Source organism: Bos grunniens, chromosome 21 (genome assembly GCF_055505025.1).
Source record: "Bos grunniens cultivar Pamir isolate PY7600 chromosome 21, Bosgru_T2T1.0, whole genome shotgun sequence".
Classification (NCBI taxonomy): Eukaryota; Metazoa; Chordata; class Mammalia; order Artiodactyla; family Bovidae; genus Bos; species Bos grunniens.
Window position 1 is genome coordinate 32558333 of NC_141185.1, and position 20119 is coordinate 32578451.

Sequence of the window (20119 nt, forward strand, 5' to 3'; positions counted from 1 at the left end):
TGCTGAGTTTGGCTGGGTTTAGTTTTTCCATGTAAAAATATTCCTTGAAAACTTTAATGTATTCAAATTTTCAATTTCCTCTTTTTCTTAGAATAAACTGGTGACTTCTCTTCATGGAGTATGTAACACACCCTATCTTTATTCTTACCTTATTTTCTATTTATACCTTGCTTGTTTTTAATATCATAAGAAAATAATATGATTACCTGTCTTGGGACAGGTAGGGATGAACAGACCAATAAGTTTTGAATGACACATCACAATACATCCCCATCCCCCACTTTATCATATTAACCACACAGACCTGCCTTCTCCTGTGACACGTAGCTTACAGTCCCACTAAGTGCTGTCTTCTGTTGCCTTGATCATCACTGGAAAACTGCACCATAAGTGACAGAAATCATAAACTCTTTAAAATTTGGGACTTCAAGCTTTGAGTCAAATGCCCAGAAAACCATGTCATTTGCATATCTACACAATGCCTTAAGAGACACTTCAAATCAAAGAACAGTTGCAGAAACAGTGGTTATAAATAATTGTTATTACTGTAAGTCAAATAGACCTCAGAGGGTTTATGGAAAGCCATAACAAGATTCATACACATCTGTTCTAGTGGAAGAACCATTAAATAGTTATGGGGAAGTAAGGGAAGAGATAATATCTTGGGGCACTGGGTGTCATATTAGAAACCTAGATAATGTATAAATTCAAAGTCAGGATTAAATCATCTACTATTTGGTGATCTAGGAGAATCATCATGACTAGAACAATATGGGTCAACCGCCCAAATCTGTGTCCTGCTTGAGCTGGAATCTTGCCATTTGTAAGGTTATTAAAAATAAAATAGGATGAAAACATAATTATAAGCCATTTCATGTTTCCAGAAGTGATGACTAAACTTTACATTTGGGACAGAGCTTTTTGTTTAAAAAATTTACTAGTGGAATATTTACACAACCTGAAAGCTATAAAATCAAATTTAATGCTGATGTTAGATATTATATGAAAATTGCCAACTGTACAAGAGATTAAATTTTGTCTTAAATCTAACTACTCTTTTTAGTCAAGAGGTTTTTTTTTTTTTTTTTGGTTATTATTTAGTTTTAGAGTGGGAGTACTGAGGAGAAGGATGAGATGCAGCTAAACTATTTTACCATTACAATGGAACAAATATTAATACATTTGTTTGATTTTTTAGTATTGTTGCAAATACCTAAAATTTCCCCTGCAATGTTTCAGGAAGAAAGCAACACTTCTTTAGGGTTCAGCTAATCATCAGCAGCTTGCAGTGTGGAATGAGCATTTTCCAAACTTAGTTAACAAATCCAAGACCATTTTGTCTGAAGCTCTATGCACTGGGAATTTCACAAAGAAAATACTTATGGGCAATGGAGATCGATCACTATCTTCAAGACAGCAAGAACTGCAAGAAAACAGAGGAAGAGGCAGAGACTATAGTCATGAGAACACAGAGGAAACACATGGAAAATACCAAGATATGACTGTTGCTCATATCTGTCAATTACACAGCAGGTGGATTAGAGTTCTTATATAGGAAGACAAAAATTATATATGAACCCAACAAATTTAAAAATGAAAGACAAAATTTACCCTCTAGACGCAAAAGACAAGCATCTAAATGAGAAAATATAAGGGGCCTGACATCTTTGCATTTTCCATTCTGGTAAAAGAGAACTAGAGAAGTTTCTAGAGAAATCATTTTTTATTGTTACTGCTATTATGGGTTTTACTTGCTCCTAAGGGTAAATTATTTGTCTGAAAACTATTTCTGGGATTTCTAGATAAATTTAAACATATACACAAACACACATATATATACATACACATATGGAAACCCAGAGCCTTGGGGAAAAATTAAAAAAGAAATGATGACTCTATAGACTATGGTATCAATATCAGCATAGATAATAAATATTACAGTGAAAAAGTGTTAAACCTTGTTCCAGCAATGAAACTTAGAGAAGTTTTTAAAAACTGAGGGAACAGTGACAGACAATGGAGACCAGAGAGTGGGTATCTCTACAAACAGCCCAGGCTTATTTTTTTAGAGCTCTTGCATGCTGTGACTCTCATGACTGATCTTATTTCCAGTGTACCACTAGAGAGATACTCATACAGTCAGCCTTCACCATATGATTTCCTGGGTCTGTCTTTTATGTATGTTTTCTGAGAAACAGATAAGGCTGAGAAACTAATAAAAATTTCAATCAAATTTTGCTAATCAATTTAATTACTTAAGATGCTAGCCATTTTTTGGAGATGTTTGGGTTTTTGTTTTACTCTTATATTTCATAATTTATTACAATCTGCTATGCTTTTGATGAGCTTCCCACTGTAAAGAATCACTTGCAGTGCAGGAGATGTGGAATCATTTCCTGGGTCAGGAAGATTCCCTGTAGAAGGAAATGGTAACCCACTCCAGTATGCTTGCCTGGGAATTCCAGGGACAGGGGAGCCTGGTGGGGTACAAGTCCATTGGGTCACAAAAGTCAGACATGACTTAGTGACTATACAACAGTGATACGCTTTTGATGTGACAGTATTCAAGTTATGGTAATCAAGACAGTATGATACTGGCACAAAAACAGAAATTTAGATCAATCGAACAGGACAGAAAGCCCAGAAATAAACCCACACATATACGTCCAATATATACAGTCAATGAACCTGCAACAAAGGAGGCGAGCATATACAATGGAGAAAAGAGGTTCTTCAATAAGCGGTGCTGGGAAAACCAGACATCTATACCTAAAAGAATAAAATTAGGATATTCTCTAACACCACACACAAAAATAAACTCAAAATGTATTTAAGACCTAAGTGTAACACTGGAAACTATAAACCTCCTAGAGGAAAAATACACAGAACAATTTTTAACATAAATCACCCAATGTTTTTGGATCCACTACCTAGAGTAATAAAAATAAACAAATCAGACCTAATTAAACTTAAAAGCTTTTGCACAACAAAGAAAACCAAAAGCAAAACAAAAAGACTACCTATGGAATGGGAGAAAATATTTGCCAATGTTGTAACTGACAAGGGATTATATTCCGAAATATACAAACAGCTCATGCAGCTCAATATCAAAACAACAAAACAATAAAAACTAGGCAGAAGATCTAGAAGGCATTTATCCAAAGAAGACATACAGATGTCGAAAAGGAACAAGAGGAAAGAAAAGATGCTCAGCATGGCTAATTATGAGAGAAAGGTAAATCGAAACTGTGATGAAGTATCAACTCATATAGTCAAAATGGACAGTATCAAAATGTCTACAAATAACATATGCTAGAGAGGCTGGATAAAAAGGAATCCTCCTACACTGTTGGTGGGAATGTAAATGGGTATAGCTACTATGAAGAATTACTAGTAAAGTAATGCTCAAAATTCTCCAAGCCAGGCTTCAGTAATATGTGAACCGTGAACTTCCAGATGTTCAAGCTAGTTTTAGAAAAGGCAGAAGAACCAGAGATCAAAATGTCAACATCCACTGGATCATTGAAAAAGCAAGAGAGTTCCAGAAAAATATCTATTTCTGCTTTATTGACCACGCCAAAGCCTTTAACTGTGTGGATCACAATAAACTGTAGAAAATTCTAAGAGAGATGGGAATACCAGACCACTGAACCTGCCTCTTGAGAAACATATATGCAGGTCAGGAAGCAACAGTTAGAACTGGACATGGAACAACAGACTGGTTCCAAATAGGGAAAGGAGTATGTCAAGGCCGTATATTGTCACCCTGCTTATTTAACTTATATGCAGAGTACATCATGAGAAACACTGGACTGGAGGAAGCACAAGCTAGAATCAAGATTGCCAGGAGAAATATCAATGACCTCAGATATGCAGATGACATATGACCACCATATGACCACCATATGACATATGCAGATGACCACCCTTATGGCAGAAAGTGAAGAAGAACTAAAGAGCCTCTTGAAGAAAGTGAAAGAGGAGAGTGAAAAAGTTGGCTTAAAGCTCAACATTCAGAAAACTAAGATTATGGCATCTGGTCCCACCACTTCATGGGAAATAGATGGGGAAACAGTGGAAACAGTGGCTGACTATATTTTTCTGGGCTCCATAATCACTGCAGATGGTGACTGCAGACATGAAGTTAAAAGATGCTTACTCCTTGGAAAGAAAGTTATGACCAACCTAGACAACATATTAAAAAACAGGGACATTACTTTGCTAACAAAGGTCCATCTAGTCAAGGCTATGGTTTTTCCTGTGGTCATGTATGGATGTGAGAGTTGAACTATAAAGAAAGCTGAGTGCTGAAGAAGACTCTTGAGAGTCCCTTGGACTGCAAGGAGATCCAACTAGTCCACCCTAAAGGAGATCAGTCCTGGGTGTTCATTGGAAGGACTGATGTGGAAGCTGAAACTCCAATACTTTGGCCACCTGATGTGAAGAGCTGACTCATTTGAAAAGACCCTGATGCTGGGAAAGGTTAAGGGCAGGAGGAGTAGGGGACGACAGAGGATGAGATGGTTGGATGGTATTACTGACTCAACAGACATGAGTTTGGGTAGGCTCCGGGAGCTGGTGATGAACAGAGAGGCCTGGCGTGCTGCAGTTCATGGGGTTGCAGAGACTCAAACACAACTGAGCTACTGAACTTAACTGAACTGAACTATGAAGAATACTATGGAGTATGGAATTACTTACAAAACTACAAATAGAACTATCATATGATCCTACTATCATATCAATAACTATCAAAAACTATCATATCAATCCTACTCCTAGGCATATAGCCAAGGAGAAGCATAATTAAAAAAGATACATGTACCCCAGTGTTCATAGGAGCACTATTAACAATAGTGAAGACATGGAAGCAGCCTAAGTGTCCATTGACAGATGAATGGATAATAAAAATGTGATATACATAGGGAAATATTACTCAGTCTTAATAAACAATAATATAATGACATTTGCAGCAACATAGAGGTACCTAGAAATTATCATACTAAAGTGAAGTAAGCCAGACAGAGAAAGACAAATATCATATGATATTGCCTATATGCTGCTGCTGCTGCTAAGTTGCTTCAGTCCTGTCCGACTCTGTGCGACCCCATAGACAGCAGCCCACCAGGCTCCACCGTCCCTGGGATTCTCCAGGCAAGAATTGGAGTGAGTTGCCATTTCTTTCTCCAATGCATGAAAGTGAAAAGTGAAAGCTCAGTGTGTGGAATCTTAAAAAAATGAAACAAATGAACTTATTTACAACAGACTCAGAAACAGAGAAAACAAACTTATAGTTACCAAAGAGAAGGGGGGTTTAATTAGGAGTTTGAGATTAAAATATACATAAAATATACTATATATTATATATATAGTATGATATATAGTATTATATATATAATATATACTATATAGTATACACGCTTTAACCTCTGAGCCACCAGGGAAGCCTTAGAGTATAGATAAAATATACTATATTTATAAAATAGATAACCAACAAGGACTTACTGTATAGCACAGGGAACTATACCCAATATCTTGTAATAAGTTCTAATGGAAGAGAAGATAAACAAGAATACATATAAATACACACACATATATGTATATATGTATTATTGAATCACTTTAGGGTAAACCTGAAAACTAACACAACATTGTAAATTAATTATATTTTAATAGAAAACTTTAAAAAATAAAGGAAAGGAAGAAGAAAAAGGAGAAAGAGAGGAAACTAAATCAAGAAAAATTAAAATAAATTACAAAAATATTTGGTTAAAGGATATAGAGATATCACATAGTCAGAACAGAATTCTCATTTTTGTATTTTTGCTTTTGTAACCTACTATAAATGATAAGAAAAATTTTCCTGGTCCAGTTTTCAATCCAGAATAACACTTGCATTTAGCTACCATTTGCTCAATCTCTCTTTTTTTCTTGAATCTGATCCTCACTCTCTTCTGTGTTTTTTACTTTGACTCAAAGAAAACAGGCCAGCTCTTTTGCAGAATAATCTTTAATTTGGGTTTGCCCTAAGCATACAAGTGATTCAATTTAGGTTGTGAATTTTTGATGAGAACGTCGAAAAAGTGCTAGTGTCTATCTCAATGCATCACATTATGAAGCTAATATGATGTAAATTTTACCTGTTATCAGAGAAGTTAACTTTGATCATTTTGATTCTACACTGGCACATATTTGTAGGAAGAAAAAATACAAAAAAGCTGTTTCACTTAAGAAAATCCTTCATGAGGCTTTCCTGGTGGTCCAGTGGTTAAGAATCTGCTTGCAATGCAGGGGACACCTGCCTTTGAGCCCTGGTCCTAGAAGATCCCATGTGCTGTGTGGAGACTAAGCCCATGTACCACAACTACTGAACCTATGCTCTGGAGTCCGCAAGCTGGAACGATGGAGCCACCGGCTGCTGCTACTAAAGCCTGTGCACCCTAGAGCCCATGCTTCACAACACTCAGAAGCCCACATACCACAACTGGAGAGAAGCCCTCACTCTCTGCAACTAGAGAAAGCCCATACTCAGAAATGAAGACCCAGTCCAGCCAAAAATAAAAATAAATATTTTTTAAAAGAATGTCCTTGATGAAGCAGTAAAAATTAATTTTATTATATCTTGATCATATAAGTACATGTCTTTTTAACAATCTTTTTTTTTAATGGGAAGTATATATAAAGCCTATCAGCTACCTGCTGAAATATGAGAGTGGCTGTGAAGAAAAGTGCTTGTGTGCTTTTTTTTTTTTTCATACAAAAACATTTTCATCTGAAATGCCAACTGACAGATAAATGAGAGTTATTCATACATGGTTACCTATAAGATATTTTCTAACAAGTAAACAAAGTAGCAAAGTAAAGCCATCACTTCAAGAAAAACAATTGATAAGATTTACTACAAAAATAATATCCAACCTTTCAAATGAAAATTGGAATTTTGGAAAACTTGTATTTGAGGTTCAGATATTCCCAATACTTAAAAGCTTTTTGATTAAACTTTTAGTGATATTAACAAATACAAATTTCTGATATTTTATAATGAAATGAGCCACAATTTTGAACATCTTTGTAATTCAGAAAACCTACATAGTTGACCCTTGAACAAAGTGTAGGTCAGGGGCACTGGCCCTTCATCCAGTCAAAAATCTGCTTATAACTTATAACTGGCCCTCTGAATCCACGGTTCCTCTTTATAATTCTACATACAAAAGTTCAACCAACCACTGACTATATGGTACTGCAGTTATTTACTATTGAAAAAAAGCCCCATATAAGTTGAATTCTGCAACTCAAACCTGTGCTGTTCAAAAAGATTAACTTTATTTTCCAAATGACCAAAGCACAGAATGGCAAAAGCATACAGAAATAAAAGATTCAATTAAATATGCAAGATAAGCTAATGGAGTTTCACAGAGCAGCTATGAGAACTTCGCTGAGTTTTTAAAATCCTAAGTATTTTAGGAATATTAAGTAATGTTGGAATTAGTATTGTTCTGTACAAGCAGAGGAAACTTGGATTACACTTCATCTTTCATGGCCTATTACAGAGAATTCCAAGACAGTCTTATTTAAATTATGGAGGGGTGATATGGAGTGGAAATAGGAGGTTTAGATTCCACATTGCAATGTGGATTTACAGTTTACATTGCAGATGATTTTTAATAAATTACCCTTGTTAAAACTTGCTACAATACCAAAGAATATCCACCATTATTTGAAACAGCTATTAAAAAACCCTTCCTTTTCCAAACATATGTACATAGATTTATTTGTACATCTAAAACAAAACAAGATAGCATATTAAGCAATATGCAGAAACAGAATAGAGAATTTGGCTGAGGAGCACCTCACACAGGAAGGGCCAAGAGGCGCTACCTCCTTATATCTGAATACTAAAGAAAGAATAGGTTTATAGTCAATGATTTTGGAAGACAGAGTAGAGTGATAGATACAGGAAGACTTAAACATCAGTCTTTTTTTTTTTTTCCCCTATCAAACTCTTTTCTTCTTTAATTCTTACCAACTTTAAAGGCTGTTTCATACTTGCAGTTTTCTCATTATACAGAGAAAGCATTTTCAAAACAAAGTTCAATCTAAACTTCCTATCCTCTCCATAATTTAACTAAGACTGATATTGGAATTCTCTGTAACAGGCCATGAAAAATGAAGAGCAATCCAAGTTTTCTGTGCTTATACAGAATACTAATTCCAACATTACAATTACTTAGTATGTTGTTATAATTATCTATATACTCTTTTTTTTATATACTCTCTTTTTAACTCTGTTATATAAGTACATGACAATGAAAATTTACCAAAAAATCTTGAACATATACAAAATACATAAGAAAATTTTAATGTGGTTGGTGTACCCATTTGTGTGGTTTTTTTTTTTTTTTTTGAAACTAGAAAATCAACATCTATTTACCGTTTCTAAACTCTGAAATGGACAATTTATTAGAAACACAAATATGGGGAAGAATAATAAGCATAAACCTTCTCTTTCAAAAAAAAAGTTCATACAACCTCATAGAGCTAAAAGTGTCATTTTTTAAACCATTATCCTACAATTGTAACAGCCTCTGGAAGGGAAAATCTTATTATAATTTAAAAACACAATGTTTAGTTTATTTCTGTATTATGGTAAATGAATAAATATGGTAAGGACAAAAGAAACAAACATCCAAGAAATTAAAAAAAATAAAATATGTCAGAGATACTGTATAATGGGGCATTTTTTTCAAGATGTTATTGTACACACTTGTTCCTTTAAAGAGAGCAATACAAAGATAGGAGGGAGAAAATGAGATTAGACAACTGGTTAATAATCATAAGAACACCCTTTTTAACAATCCAACTGCTGTCTATCTTGGAATCCAAAGCAATATAATGGAATGTTTTGGTCCATAAAAGTCACTCAACATCCAGAGTTATAAATGTCAACAATTTGCATAAAAGCTCAACTTCAAAGATTTAGTACTATGTACAAATGAAGATAAAAATAAGCACAAACAGAAGCGTTGCATTTTAATATAGGTATCCATTATCTAATGTTTATATAATGGAAGCCAAATGACTTCATTATTATCTGTGCTATTACACTGAATACTAAATGAACTCATCATACAGGCATACTTGCTTTAAAAACTATTACAGGCCCATCAATGACAAGGGAAACATATATATGCAAACTTCTTTACATGACTAATTTGATTTTTGTGTTAACTGCTAATGTATTATTAATCAACAGTTCATTATACTTTTAGATAACCTTAGTTTATTTGTGCTTTTATTTGTACACAACTCATTTCTGTAATATCTTGCTCTATAAAATTTTATTCCTATTTAAACAATATTATCCTTAGGTAATGAGTATGTATATGCAAAAATCAGATGGAAGAATATGGGAATAGCTAAATTACTTTTATATCTAAATCTCAACAAATGCAATCATTTTGGCACAAAGATTTTTTTCCATTAACTCACTATTTTCAAAATAAAATGATTGTGCTCTAGTTTAGACTATATATTTATATCAAAACAGTTCCTTGAATATATTCAGCTTATCCTTTCAATTTTTATTGTTCTGAATTGCTTTCATGGATGGGAATTTAATTTGCTTGTTTTCATTTGTTAGGCCATACCCCAAATGAAATACTTAAAGTGGATTTAGGTGAGATATCTGAAAAATAATCAATAGTGAGTCAAACACTGTAAAGTTGCTTTAAAAATTCATAGAATGAAAACAGACATTTTTATAAGCCAGTGAATGAAAGATGTTGATGCTTATGAGAAACAGCATATTTGTTATGAGAAAATCTAGAATTCAAAACAAGCTGGTGGTAGTATGGAAAGACCAATGATTAGTAAAGAAAACCAAAAATGTTTTTTGATCCTTCAGTGAGGCAGAGATATTCACTAGAATTCCATACCATTTGTGTATAAGAACTGTTCGTTTAAAATCTCCGACTAATTTAGAATTGGGTATTGTTTTGATGTATTATAAGCCCTTAAGTCTCTAAATTATGACCAAGCTAGATAGCATATTGAAAAGCAGAAACATTACTTTGCCAACAAAGGTCCGTGTAGTCAAGGCTATGGTTTTTCCAGTGGTCATGTATGGATGTGAGAGTTGGACTGTGAAGAAAGCTGAGCACCGAAGAATTGATGCTTTTGAACTGTGGTGTTTGGAGAAGACTCTTGAGAGTCCCTTGGACTGCAAGGAGATCCAACCAGTCCATTCTAAAGGAGATCAGCCCTGAGTGTTCATTGGAAGGAATGATGTTAAAGCTGAAACTCCAGTACTTTGCCACCTCATGTGAAGAGTTGACTCATTGGAAAAGACTCTGATGCTGGGAGGGATTGTGGGCAGGAGGAGAACGGGACGACAGAGGATGAGATGGCTGGATGGGATCACTGACTTGATGGACATGAGTCTGAGTGAACTCTGGGAGATGGTGATGGACAGGAAGGTCTGGCGTGCTGTGATTCATGGGGTCGCAAAGAGTCGGACACGACTGAGCAACTGAACTGAACTGAAGTCTCTAAAAACATGATAGATTACTGGAACACATATGATTGGTCTTAAATATGGTAAACTTAGCAATGTAAATTCCTTCATAGCATCATCTCAGATCACTGTTTCCCAAATCTTACATGTCAATACACCACTGAGACATGAAACACTTATCAGCATACTACAGTGACAGAAGGTGGCACTCACAGACATTAGAAGCAAGCTTCGGAACTCTGGTCACCAATGGCAATGGCACATGGAACTCATTCTCAGCACTGGCTAGGAAATTCTGCATTAGAAATATATTTTATATTACATACAGTGATTCTTATTTTGCATTGAGACAAATGGAATATTAGTTAAGCATACTTCCATACGAAATTATAGGTAGAGTCCAATGAATACTTCTTATGAAAACATTTCAATAGATGCTGCTGCTGCTGCTGCTAAGTCGCTTTAGTCGTGTCCGACTCTGTATGACTCCATAGACGGCAGCCCACCAGGCTTCTCCGTCCATGGGATTCTCCAGGCAAAAACACTGGAGTGGGTTGCCATTTCCTTCTCCAATGCATGAAAGTGGAAAGTGAAAGTGAAGTCGCTCAGTTGTGTCTGACTCTTAGCGACCCCATGGACTGCAGCCTACCAGGCTCCTTCGTCCATGGGATTTTCCGGGCAACAGTACTGGAGTGGGGTGCCATTGCCTTCTCCCTCAATAGATACTAGCTATTATTTATTTAATGCTTGATAAAAGTAGGCACTACTCCAAGTTTTTTGTTTCTGTTAAATAATATAATGCTTATTGCAACCCTATGAGGCTGGAACTCTGATCTCCATTTGAGACATAAGGAAGCTATGGCTTAGAGCCATAGCTCTAGCATGGATATAGCAAGATTTCATGTATTTGTCCAAAAGGACATGCTAGAAAGGAACAAGAGGTTTAAACCCTGACAGCCTGATTCTAGAACTTCTATTCTTTACCACTGTCATTTTAAAAATTATCTTTCAATTCACTAATAAAAGTCAAAATTAATATCGAGTAATTTATAACCTTTTGAATTCTAAAGGAAATCTTGGGAAGAGATTTGCAGATCTGAAAATTTACAAAATGTATTTAAATACATGGATTTTAATTTTCCACTTGATTCAGGAGAATAAGACCATACTTAATTAACCAAAAGAGAAGAAATATTGATTCTTATTTTATTTTCATATAGCAAAATGGTTAATACTTAAATAAAATTAGTTTCTATGTTCCTAATTTATAGATAATAATTTTCCACTTATATGATGTTTATATTACTATCTTTCTACAGGTATTATAAACTATATTTGTTTCCCTAGAAAATATTACTTTTATAAGAAACATAGTAAGTACAATATTGGATAGTATTCTTTGTTGAATTTAATATTATATTCTATTGGAACCATATCTTATTACAAGCTCATCAGTCATTCATCAGCCTAAACATTTTCTTGCATAAAATATACTTTTATGTGAATGGTCCTGGCAAAACTGTGAATGTAACAGATGTTTCAAAAGTTCAGTTAAAATAATCCCAACATTTAAGCAGTATTTTCAGTAAAAAGTTATTGCAATTTTTACATATTTTGCAACTACAAAGAATTAGAATAAATAGAATGTTTGGCAGTGAATCTTGATCAATTTTTAGCAGCTTCTCTGCTCCCAAATATAACCAAAACAGGGCTATAGATATTTCAATTTGAACCAAGTTGATTTCCCTGTGGTTAAGCCCCAGTCACTGAAAACTTCTGCCTAACATTCAGCAATCAAGAAAAGGTGTTTTTTTCTTTCTTTTATGGGAAGATAGACTTTTATCTACTTCATTCATGGAATTCGATTTCATGTATGGATTATTCACTCAAAATAATAAATAACTGCCTTGTTGAGCTTAGAACAAACAAAACAAATCTAAAAGGTATAAACTTTTTATTCAAACACATTTACAGCTATACCCCACCAACTCACTGGCAACAGTGATGTCTACAGATTGTTTTGGAAGTCTTGGATGCCACCAGATGGTGCTCTTACAGAGCCAAATAGAGAAGTATTCACTACAAAATTAAAAATAAATAAACAAACAGTGACTCTTTGGACTAGAGAAGCCATTATCTTTCTCTCACATATTCAGAGAATTTCAAGATGTCCAATAATCTATGACTGAAATCACACTTCATGATCTGAAAACTTTGGTCTCATAAAAAATCAAAATAGCAATAACTGAACATCAAGTGTTTGTAAATTAGCAGGACTCTTGATATATATATATATGTCTCTAGAAAGCCTGTTCCATAATAAGAACTCAAATGTTAAATACTATCATTAAATATTATTTTTAAATATATTAATATGTCTATAGAAATTTATCATAATGTTAAATTTATCAGATGCTCATTAGAAACTATGGCACATATGAATATATATGCATATATCTAAATGCATATTATTATAAATGAAAATGTATAATACATAGACTTGAAGTGCACTTATAGCAAATTAGTTCAATTCAGTCACTCAGTCATGTCCGACCCTTTGTGACCCCATGAACCACAGCACATCAGGCCTCCCTGTCCATCACCAACTGCCTGAGTTTACCCAAACGCATGTCCATTGAGTCGGTGATGCCATCCAACCACCTCATCCTGTATCGTCCCTTTCTCCTCCTGCCTTCAATCTTTCCCAACACCATGGTATTTTCAAATGAGTCAGCTCTTCACATAAGGTAGCCAAAATACTGGACTTTGAGCTTTAACATCAGTCCTTCCAATGAACACCCAGGACCAATTTCCGTTAGGATAGACTGGTTGGATCTCCTTGCAAGTCCAAGGGACTCTCAAGAGTTTTTTCCAACACCACAGTTCAAAAGCAACAATTCTTCAGCGCTCATCCCTCTTTATAGTCCAACTCTCACATCCATATATGACTACTGGGAAAACCATAGCCTTGACTAGACGGACCTTTGTTGACAAAGTAATGTCTCTGCTTTTGAATATGCTGTCTAGGTTGGTCATAACTTTCTTTCCAAGGAGTAAGCATCTTTTAATTTCATGGCTGCAATCACCATATGCAGTGATTCTGGAGCCCAGAAAAATTAAGTCTGACACTGTTTCCACTGTTTCCCCATCTATTTCCCATGAAGTGATGGGACCAGATGCCACGATCTTCTTTTTCTGAATGTTGAGCTTTAAGCCAACTTTTTCACTCTCCTCTTTCACTCTCATCAAGAGGCTCTTTAGTTCCTCTTCACTTTCTGCCATAAGGGTGGTGTCATCTGCATATCTGAGGTTATTGATATTTCTCCCAGCAATCTTGATTCCAGCTGGTGCTTCTTCCAGCCCAGCATTTCTCATGATGTACTCTGCTTATAAGTTAAATAAGCAGAGTGACAATATACAGCCTTGACATACTACTTTTCCTATTTGAAACCAGTCTGTTGTTCCATGTCCAGTTCTAACTGTTGTTTCCTGACCTGCATACAGGTTTCTCAAGAGGCAGGTCAAGTGGTAGCTGTGTTCACCCAAAGCACTGATTGATAACAATAGGGATACTCAAAGTTTGTCCATTTGAAACAGCAGTACAAATTTGACGAAAACAGATTACCGAGGGAAAAAACTGAAATAATTATTTACTAATCTGAATCACAGAGAAACAGGACATGCCTAACATTTGTTAGGTATTCCTCTTTAGAGATTCAGGATGAGAGTGTCATCGTATTTTTCCTTCAAAACCAACCTGACCATTGGCACTTTTCACCAGGAAATCATTAAAATTTAGTTCATGCATTCTTTGCCTTCCTTAGTTTCGATGATTCCAATCTCTGGTAATTTAGAGTTTTGTACAATATCTCAGAACCATAAAACAGTAAAAATGGAGGCAAGCACTTATCATCTGCTGTGTTTAAATCCACATATCTGTTGATATGGGGCAAGTTATTATATGTCTTTAAGCCTTACATTTATCCTCTATAAGATATGATAACTAAATAGTACCTGTGTTATAGTGGTTTTTTTTTTGTTTTGGCTTGAGGATAAAATAAATGGGTATACACAGGTGTGTACACGTATGTTCCTTGAATAATGTGTTTAGCATATAATGTGCTTTTAAATGCTAGCTATTATCATCATCATTATGGTTGCTGTTGTGAATGGGCACATGACAAAATAATAAAAGACAGACAATTCAAGGAGTTCTTGTTTACAAATTATGTTACTTTAAAGATTTCTGCTATTAAGTGATTATGACATTATCATTTAAACAACAAAGATATAAATATCCCATCAATATAAGTAAATATCATTATAATGCTGAATAGTAGTTTTGTTTCAGTTTTTAATATTTTATGCATAGGGGTTGTAAGCTCTAGTAAAACAAGTAATATCTAAAAACACAGTATCATAGTTACTGTTTTTAGTGTCATTTTTAATGATCTTGGAAAAAAGCACAAAAATTTCAGTCTTTATGATTCAAGAAAACCAAAAGTCTGACGATCTATAATAGATTCTGCCTTTAAATGTAGGCAGAATGCCTATATTAGTTCATATTCTCCTTCAACACCTTTCACCATCTACCCTTTATTTTCATAGATAATTTGTTATTTTCAATTCAAAATATGTACTGAGTTAACCGTATCTCTTTTTATTCTTGATTTTAGGTAGATAACAGATATCAAAATGTTGTGCTTGAAATTCGCAGTCCACGGGTTTGCAGAGAGTCAGACATGACTTAGTGACCGAACAACAATGTGTGTGTGTGTGTGTGTGTGTGTATGCGTGTGTGCACGCTCATGTGCCTGTGCTTAGCTGCTCAGTTGTGTCCAATTCTTTGCAACCACATGGACTCCAGCCTGCAAGGGTCCTCTGTCCATGAAATTTTCCAGGCAAGAATACCGGAGTGAATTGCCATTTTCTACTCCAGGGAATCTTCCCCACCCAGGGATCAGAATGGAATCTCCTGCATTGGCAGGTGGATTCTTTACCACTAGCAATACCTGGGAAGCCTATCTATCTATCTATCTATCTATCTATCTATCTATATATACACACAGCTGTGTCCAGCTTTTTGCAACCCTACAGACTCCTAGCCTGCCCAGCTCCTCTGTACATGGGATTCTTCAGGCAAGAATACAGGAGTGGGTTGCCATGCCCTTCTCCATATATATGTGTTATACATATATATTTTTTTTAATTTCAATAATTTAACAAAATTTAAATTACTGAAATAAATTATTATGCATACTTTTTCACAGAATATTTTTTTTAAATATCCTGGATGTAAATATGACATCTCCTCAAGATCTTCATTTGTGTTTTTTAATAGCATCAGTATGAAAAAATTATGATTAGCAAATATTCCTTCATTTGCTGAAAGTAAAAACTCAAAGACAGCCTCCCTTTAAATTTCAGCCTCCATTTTAAAAGATACTTGCTGTCTGGGTCATAAAACTTGAGAAAAAACTCTGAAGATTTATCAGAGCCTATATTTTAAAAACTTCATCTCTTATCCAAAGTATTAGCAAAACGGTTAAGAGTTTGAATAAGTGACTAGAGTGTCTTTTTCCTCTGAATTATTCATTTATTCTTCGGTTTTTCCCCAGTGGAGGTGATAATAAGCAAATGGCAGGAAGCCAGGGATGTGTTAATGTGAAGGAAATGGGAGATGCTAATGCTCAAAAGGTAAAGAAGAGAGATAAATAAAAAGACAGTGAATTAAGTTTCTAAAAATTGGAATATTGGCAAATACAGGATGAAATACTATTTTATTATATTAGAATTAGGACATTATGGAAATTTAACTATTAAAAACAATTTAGCTATGAATTACATTATGTACTTGGCTAAATTACAAGCCTTTTAAAAACATTTCCTCCCTTATGCTTATATTGTTGTCCTTTATCTTCTGAAAAGACTGTCCCTGATTTCTGGCTTCATCCAGTTGTTCTCTTCCCCTATATTGCTCTCCTGTATTTCTCTTTCCCACCAACACATTCAGTGTGTAAACCACACTCCATTTTTTTTTCTCAAAAACTACTCAACAGTACCAACTATTCATCTTCCTTTCTTTTGAATAATTATGGCATAGTAAATAATACGGCATATTAACTATGCCATATGGATACCATGGATACAATTTTGGCATATGGATACTATACAATTAATTTCCTTTGCTATTACTTCAGGTCTATCAGTGTTTGCTTCCCAAACATTCACCACTTAAGACCAAAGACATGACTATATTGCTTCTATATGCAGGCCTCTCTGTCCTCCCCTGATCTGATTCAGTGAAGATTGTACAGTAGATATGTTCAAATGCATAACATAATGGATCTGAGTACCATACACAGGAATTTAAATTCCTCTCAATATGTCCAAAATATTTTTTTCCATTCAAGCTTTAAGAAATGCATGGATAGAGGGGAAACATGATATGAGATGTCTCCAAATAACCGGCAAAGAAGATAACTTGCTCATGTTATTTCACAGTTGGTTTTGACAACTGTTAAACGAGATACATCCTTAAAAATGTTCTAACAAGTAAACAAAATTTGAGTTTCACTCTTGAAATTTTGTGATGGATACTCAGAAAATTAGGGTGAAGACAGAGAACTAGAGTTGAACGTTTTATTATAAACAAACAAGATTTATTTACAGGAGTGAAAAACTACGGAGGTGAAATGAATGAGAAAAAGGGAAAAAATGGATCTTATAATCTTATCATTTGGAAAGAGATTTTGATAATGAGAGTAGTAGGTGAAGAAGAAAGGAAGGCTGGAAAAATTCACATTATGATTTACATATTCTTTAATGCTCTTTGGGAAAGATAAGTAAACAGAAAATTGAGAATTATTTCCATGATCATGGATGCCAACACTGTATTTCTTTTACTATTCTTTTGTATATTATAAAGTTTATCATAGACACTAGCCCCATAGGATCCTGGATATTACTTGAATTACATATAAAAATTAGTGTAATTTATAATGCAATTTATACATTTCAAGCTAACTGATAATTACATTACCTAACAAGCTCTTTCCTGGATAAATTGCACTACACTGTTAGGCAAATTACCTAGAAGCATGAGTATGGAATTTCAAAAAATGATAGTTGATATTAAAGGCTATATTAGGATTCAACTTCATTTCCTCTTTATATTAAGCAGAGAAATACAGTGAACTTCAGAATTCAATAGTTTTACTATAAACTATACTATAGCAACCCATTATTCTTGGATTGCCAAATATTTCCTATGCATATTTATTAGATAGCCTTACTGAAGAGAGAAAGTAGTAAAAATTCACTTTAATACTAAAAGAAATTGACACAATAGAGGTAAAATTAATAGTATTGTTTTTCCTAAGAAGGTGTGATACATTTAGATGACAGGACGTAGCCATCTATTTTAAAAATTATTTTCCTGTTCAGTTAAAAATATAAATAAAGGGCATCACAACCTCCACATTTCTGGTATGATCAGATATTAAACAATGTAATAACCAGCTTCTTTGGTAATGGTTCAGTTGCTAAGTCATGTCTGACTCTCTGTGACACCATGGACTATAGTTTATCAGGCTCACCTGACCTCTACTATTTTCCAGAGACAGCTCAAATTCATGTCCATTGAATTGGTGATGCTAGCTAACCATTTCATCCTCTGCTGCCTCCTTCTCCTTCTGGCTTCAGTCTTTCTGAGCAACAGGGTCTTTTCTATTGAACTGACTCTTCACATCAAGTGGCCAAATTATTAGAGTTTCAGCTTCAGCATCAGCCTTTCCAATGAATCTTCAGTGTTGATTTCCTTTAGGATTGACTGGGTTCATCTCCTTGCAGTTCAAGGGACTCTCAAGAAGCTTCTCCAACACCACATTTCAAAGGCATCAATTCTTTGGTGCTCAGCCTTCTTTTTGGTTCAACTCTCCAATTCACACAAAACTAATGGAAAAACCATAGCTTTGGCTATATGGACTGTCGGCAAGGTGATGTCTCTGCTTTTTAATGCTGTCAAGGTTTGTCATAGTTTTCCTTCTAAGGAGCAAGCATCTTTTAATTTCATGGCTGCAGTCACTATCAGCAGTGATTTTGGAGCCCAAGAAAATAAAGTCTGTGATTGCTTCCATGCTTCCCCTTCTATTTGCCATGAAGTGGTTGGTCTGGATGCCATGATTTTACTTTTTTGAATGATGAGTTTCCTGCCAGGTTTTTTATTCTCCTGTTTCACCCTCATCAAGAAACTTTAGTTCCTCTTCACTTTCTGCCATTCGACTGCTACCATCTGCATATCTGAGGTTGTTGAGATTTCTCCCAGCAATCTTGATTCCAGCTAGTGATTCATTCAGTTCATCAATTCACATAATGTACTCTGCATAGAAGTTAAATAAGCAGGGTGACAACATATAGCATTGTCATTTTCCTTTCCAAATTTAGAACCAGTCCATTGTTCCATGCCCAGTTCTAACTGTTGCTTCTTCACCTTCATACAGGTTTCCTTAGGAGACAGGTAAGGTTGTCTGGTATTTCCATCTCTTTAAGAATTTTCCAGTTTGTTTTGATCCACACAGTCAAAGGCTCTAGCATAGTCAATGAAGCAGAAATAGATGTTTTTCTAGAACTCCCTTGCTTTCTCCATCATTCAACAAATGATCCCTGCCTCCTCTGCCTCTTCGAAATCCAGCTTGTACATCTAGAAGTTCTCAGTTCACTTACTGCTGAAACCTAACTTGATGGTTTTTTAGTATAATCTTACTAGCACATGAAATAAGCACACTTATATGGTAGTTTGAATATTTTTAGGCATTGCCTTCTTGGGATTGGAATGGAAACTTTTCCAATCCTATGGCCACTGCTGAGTTTTCCAAATTTGCTGGCATATTAAGTGTAGCACTTTAACAAGATCATCTTTTAGGATTTGAAATAGCTCAGCTAGAATTCCATCACCTCTACTAGCTTTGTTCTCAGTATGCTTCCTAAGGCCCTCTTGACTTCACAGTCCAGGATGTCTGGCTCTAGTTGAGTAACCACATCATCATGATTATCTGGATCATTAAGACTTTTTTCATATAGTTCTTCTATGTATCTTGCTACCTCTTCTTAATCTTCTCTGCTTCTGTTAGGTCCTAGCCATTTCTGTCCTTTATGGTGCCCATCCTTGCATGAAATGTTACCTTGGATCTCCAATTTTCTTCAAGACACCTTTCCCAGTCTAATATTTCCCCCTACTTCTTTGCATTGTTCATTTAAGAAGGCTTTCTTATATCTCCTTGCTATTTTCTGGAACTCTGCATTCAGTTGGTTATATTTTTCCCTTTCTCCTTGTCTTTTGCTTCTCTGCTTTTCTCAGCTATTTGTAAAGCCTCCTCAGACACCCACTTTGTCTTCATGCATTTCTTTTTCTTTGGGATGTTTTTGGTCACTGCCTCCTGCATAGTGTTGTGAATCTCCATCCATAACTCTTCAAGCACTCTATCTGCCAGATCTAATCTCTTGAATCTATTTGTCACCTCCACTGTATAACCATAAGGGATTTGATTTAGGTCATACCTGAATGACCTAGTGGTTTTCTCTACTTTCTTCAATTTAAGCCTGAAT

At 34.9% G+C, this 20119-nt stretch overlaps 1 long non-coding RNA gene across 11 annotated transcripts in view; it reads right to left on the reverse strand.

Annotated features, from left to right (window-relative positions):
- The window catches only part of LOC147349339 (uncharacterized), a 415290-nt gene that overhangs the window by 127898 nt on the left and 267273 nt on the right, over positions 1-20119 (reverse strand). For 3 of the 11 annotated variants that reach the window (XR_015150374.1, XR_015150377.1, XR_015150378.1), the window contains exon 3: positions 10727-10808. The exons of 5 other annotated variants lie outside the window; for them this stretch is intronic. This is a non-coding gene — a long non-coding RNA (uncharacterized LOC147349339). Of the gene's footprint in view, positions 1-304; positions 380-1213; positions 1424-10726; positions 10809-20119 lie in introns of all 11 variants that reach the window. 3 more of the 11 variants (XR_015150372.1, XR_015150371.1, XR_015150370.1) reach the window with 3 other exon arrangements.